Source organism: Humulus lupulus, chromosome 2 (genome assembly GCF_963169125.1).
Source record: "Humulus lupulus chromosome 2, drHumLupu1.1, whole genome shotgun sequence".
NCBI classification, from domain to species: domain Eukaryota; kingdom Viridiplantae; phylum Streptophyta; class Magnoliopsida; order Rosales; family Cannabaceae; genus Humulus; species Humulus lupulus.
In genome coordinates, this window is record NC_084794.1 from 201,227,211 (window position 1) to 201,233,210 (window position 6,000).

Genomic DNA, 6,000 nt, shown 5'->3' on the forward strand with positions numbered 1-6,000 from the left:
TAGCTAGTTGTGACCTATATATGGTTATAGAAGTGGAAAACTCACGAGAGTAGTATAGAGTCAACTATGGTTAGGTATTAGTTTATTTTTGGAGCTTGTTTTCCTTGGTCAAAAATAAAATTTTATTTTAGCAAGAATGAAAAAGATAAAATATACTGTAGTTGTTGCATCACTTTATGTCTTAATCAATTGTTAGTAACTTGATCTTGGGGATTGGTAGTTTAGTTTGTTGGCTGGAATTTCATTGCATTAGAAAGCTTTAAGGAGTTTAGTTGATACAAGAGGAATTGTACTTGCGAAGGCTTATTGGTTTTGGAGTAATTGCTCCATTAGAGTGGACTTACTCATTATTAATTTTCAGTTGCTAAGTCTTCACTGATGCAAGTTTCAACAGGTTAGTGCTTCTGAAGTCTTGCTGCAATTTTGGACCAGAATTTTAGAGAGTTCAGTTTATCTAATTTTTTCCCCAGCTCCATATTGTACTTGCTTGAGTAGAAAGTATTCAAGAAAACTTTGTATTTCAAACATGCTTTAGTAAAACTCTTTGAAGAGGAAGATATATATTCATATGATATTTACTTTGCTTTTTTTTGCTCAATTTGCATAGACTAATATATGTTATCAATAAGGTATCAAGTTTCAGAAAATGACTCAACAAGTGTGAGCGAGGAGCATTGGCAAGGAGCATTGCAAAGTTAATTAACTTGATTATTAATTGCAAGAGGTACAGAAATATGTTCTCTTAACTCTTTTATTAATATCATACAAATGTTAGAGGAGTTTGAATATCTTAAATATTCATTCGTAGAGAAGTAGGTTCTGAGATTAAAATTGTGTGTTGCGGTGATAATGGAAGGTTTAAAACTTGTGTGTCTTAGAGAAGTAGGTTCTGGAAAATTTGTTTGTGTGTTGCGGTGATATAAGGAAGAAAACTTATTGTGTGTTGTTTAAATTTTTTTACTTGGTATTGATAGATGGTTAGGTAAGCTTTTATATGGGAAATGATGTCAGATTTTATCTAGAATTATGTATTATCTTCTTACAAATAAATTGTGTTTGCTTGAATTGGTTTGATTATATTGATAGATATCTTGCTTGGGGTGTGAATAAGGGTAGTTTTCACATCCCCAATCTTAGGGTTTGAATAATAAAACATTATACATATGAGTTGTGATTGGAAAAACGCATAATCTAATAATGCCTCCATGAGTTCTGAGTCAAATAAAATTACCCAAAACATTATAAATATAATTACCCAAAACAATAGCTTGGTTTCCCTCCCCTGTCATTTGAGTAAGCATATGCAACACATGAACAATTGTTCATGCACAGCAGCTCACAGCCGTTTAGACCAATAGCAATAGCCCTTCGAGTGGTTATTGAAGTCGGCATTAGTCCTTTTATCTCATAGAAATCATCACCATTTTCACAAACTAATGGAATGATCAAACAACCACTAGAATTCCTCTTTGTTGTGCCATCACAAAGCGAATAGTTGACCATCGAAATCTTAACCATAGAGCTGTACAAATATATTGAATCAACAACAAGGAATTTTTGTTTGTACATACCTTCCATATCTATAGGTGTAGGTGGTTAAAGGTTGAAGACTACTGCTGAATGAATGAACCCAAGGTCATGCCAACCAAAATCCTTAGCTGGGCTTACTAGAATATCCGATTCTAGTTTGATTTCACATAGCAAACCACACATAACATATCATTAACTAACAGAAAACTACAGAACCAAAAAAAACATATCATAAAAGTGGTAACTCACTGCACATATCATTCTGAGTAAAACTGGTAACTTGTGAAGTTTGTACTTGCCGAGGTTTACTATCCCCACTAACCTAGGTCACTCTCATCTGCAAAGCAACCATATATATATACATCATTAGTTGATTCAATATCATTTAGCAGAATAGCAGCAGAACATCAACTTAGTTATAGATAATGAACATTTTATTATGCTTATTCTGAATGGAAACCATACCAAATCACATGTTACTTTTAGTTCATATAGTGTTGTTCTCCAAACTATTTGGTAGCCCAGACATGAATTCTGAATAAAAAAAAGTAGCAGAAGTGGAAATATACCATTGGTTGCATACGATTCTTTCCAATGGGATAGTTATAGTTATTTGGGTTTTTCATGGAATAGGTGGTGAACCACAGTATAAAGCCAGACAAGAGATCCAATAGGGAATCCAAAGTTGAGGCAATCACAACTAGTGATTTGATCTCAATTGAAGCATAAACTTTCACTGCAAAAAGAACTAAGTTAGCTATGTTTAATGCATTCACTACCAACCTCTCATTCTTTGCTAACTGCTTCACTTCATCCTGAAACTAAGAATAAACAAATAAACAAAAGTGTTCAACAACAATAACAATAGTTAAAATAGGTTCATATTGTCACATTTAACACAATTTGAGGCTTAGGGTTATTATATTATTGGATTTTTAACGTATATAAAAATATATGTTATTTTTAACATATATAATTTGTGGTAATCCAAAATCTGGACGCTTAATTGGACAAGGAAGGGGGGTAACAAGGTCAAAATTAACTGTTGTTAATATATGTAAAGACAAGATGATATTGTTGGAGGAAGAGCAGCTAAATATGAAGATTCAAATTGCTGAAATGTTGAATCTACTTAAAGGACACTTGGTAACAATTCTTACTCGCACTTATATAACTAAAAATTTGTAGTTTTGAAATGAAACTTATCTTGTTGTTTATATTTAGGGCGGTAGAGCAACAACAAGTGAGGGGTAGTCCCACAATATTCCACAATCCAACAATAATCCTTCTCCTAAGGTAAATCTTCAAATTGTTTTCTTTCTTTTTAAGGAAACAAATACAAAAATTAATACACTGTCTTCAAAATTAATTTTGCAGAGTGTTGGAGTTAAAAATGGACATAACTTTATAGAAGCAAGGAATGCTTGATACTTGCTCGATTGGTCAGATGCAATTATTGCTAAAGGTCGTTGGGATTCTAGTGATCCAGACTTAGAGGTGCACGGAATTCCTCTTGGACCAAATTTAATGCGTGTATGGGTTGATGTTGTTGTTGTGCCTAGTGCTTATTTATTTCGTCCTAACTATGCGATGCTTACTATACGAGAAGTTGTTGGTTCAACAGTTGCATGGCCTGCTCAAAAGGTTATTCCAAGAGGTATTTATTTGGTTATTTGATTATATAATGCTTGTTCAACATTAACTGATATGCATTCCAAGATTATGATAGCATTATTGACTATTTTAGATGAATGATATCATATTTCTTGACATCATTAGTTTTTCTTTTATGTTTTATTTACCAGATTCAACAAGTCAAGTGCAAATGAAAATCTGATTTGGAAGGCTTTGGTGTGCTGACATTTGGAAGATCATGAAATCCTACCTTTATTTTTTAATATGCAACTGTTTAAGACTATTTTGTTGACTATTGTGAGAATGTTTTGTTTATGTTAATTAGGCAGTGTTGAATATCTTAAGACTTTTGGATTATTTTTTTTAGATAATCTTGAATGTATTTTGACACAATTATTTGGTTATATGTGTTATGAACCATATAATTGGTACTAAAAAATATATTTGTACAATGTTAAGGGTGTCTTAAGAATATTAAATGAAGCGAGTTTGAATTAAAGAAATAAAAAATAATTATAATGTATAGGTTTATATAATAATAATTCAAGCTTATCCAAATATTAGAATAATACAAAAAATGTGTTATTGTATCTTTTACAATAACACTGGTTTATAAGCATAAAATTATGTTATGCAAACTATTTTCTATAATGCAGAAAGTGTGTTATTATAAAGTGTATCATAACACTACTTTATATGTACAAAAAGTGTTATTTAATCTACTTATAAATAGCATAATGAAATACTTATCTAACTATTAAAATAACACAACAAAAGTGTTATCGTAGGCTATACCATAACACATGTCTATAACTATGGAAAAGAGTTATACAAAGTGCTCCGACCTACTATAACACTGTTTTCCTTAACACAACAAAAAGTGTTATGGTATATATTTGATAATAATTTTTCGGTCTTATTGAAAGTATTTTTTCTTGTAATACTAACCACTCAGAATTGAGATCGAATTGACCTATGTCAACTAAATGATTATGACTAGAATAGATAATAACGATATGTTTACTTATCTTATCAACTGTCAATATCGGTCCAGTCCAATGTAACATATACATCTATTCTTATCTACTTTGTTAATGTTCTGGAAAGAACATAACACTATAATGTGTAAGTAGATCATATCGTAGATTGGCAAGTCAGTGTAAATCCTATGCACTGACTAATCTTAGGACTAACTTATTTTGAACATTTAATTATATTTATATTTCACTGTGATTACGTCACTATAAATAAGATTAGCTATATGCTCGGGATTTAATAGAAGTTTATATTAAACAAATAATCATGAAAATAAAACATGTGAGCAAAGTGATTGACCAAGTCAAAAAATGATTTCTATACTTTTATTGATAATAAAATGACATTACAAAGAAATTTGGGTTTTAATTAGGGCATAAAACCCCAACACTAGCTCCAACCCGGACTATAACTTCACCATGTCCTAGCTCCAACCCGGACTATAATTTCACCATGTCTTAGCTCCAACTCGGACTATCATTGCACCATATCCTGTCTCCAACCCGGACTATAATTATAATAAGATTTTTACTTCTACCCGAACTCACATACCATTAAGCCACAAAATGCATAAGTATTTCAAAGGCAGGCATTAAGCGTACCCTAGTCTTAACGGCCCAAACAAAACTAGTGTAATCTACCACTACAAGCACACACTAGTATATTCATGTTGTAGCCAAGAAAGAGGAAGGCTGACTTACTTGGAGTCCTTAGCTCCTAGCTGGATCTTTAACATCTCTATTCGTTTTCCCTTTTTGTGATTACTTCAATTAATACAGTGTACTCGAATTAAACTATGACATACTCGTATAGCTAATATTATATGATAGCTACATTCAATAAAGTTCTCTTAGAGACTCTATACTGACATTTCTCTTATACACTTTTACAGTGTATAAGACTAGATTCTGCTTTAAATGAATTTACGGTTTCCTTGGAAAAATTGTCCTTACCGCAACATGCTCTCCTTGCTGTGCATTTTAATATTCTATCTCTAGAAGACTCTCTCAATCGTATTACACTTATTTTGGTTACTTATAAAAAGAGTTTTAAACGACACTTAATCTTAGAAAACACCCACTTTCTACTCAAGTACGTAGTTTACCATTTTCCATTCTTTACCCAAAAATATTGCGTTTTGACCTTTTACAATTTATTATCCGTTAATGAATATACTTTTTGATTTACGGTTTTATAAAATCTAACTCCCATTTTTACCATCTTTAATCCATAACCTAGGATCTCTACTTCGTCATTTTCGAAAAGAAAGGGAAATTGGAACCTGTGTTTAGAAAATGATAAAAATGAATTCTCAATAACCTTAAACTAATTTGGGATTCGTTAGATATCCAAAACTTTAGCTATACTTTAAAACAACTTCATTTCCAATTCCAAACCTCACTTTTTCACTATTCATTTTAACGTGATAAAATCTCGCTTTTAAGCTCATATTCATTATTAGGTTCTCTAAACACAAACCTTTAAAATCTCATTCATGTATTATGCATCCTAATGATTGGAACTAGGCAAAATCTCACATCAAAAATTCGATTTAGGTTAGGAGAACTAACCTCCCAATACTCATTTTTTGTTAAGGTTCAAAATTACTATTTTTCCCCGTTTTTAGGTAATTTATAAAAATCACTACTCTTAAACCGTGACCTATTTTAATCTAAATTTTACCAGAGCCTTAATACCTATCTCAAAAAATTTCTTACCAAGATTCATAATTTTTGGGAAGGTAAAACCCATTAAACAATTTAAAGAAATCTAGGCAGTGCCTGCTGCCCAGGAGTTTTT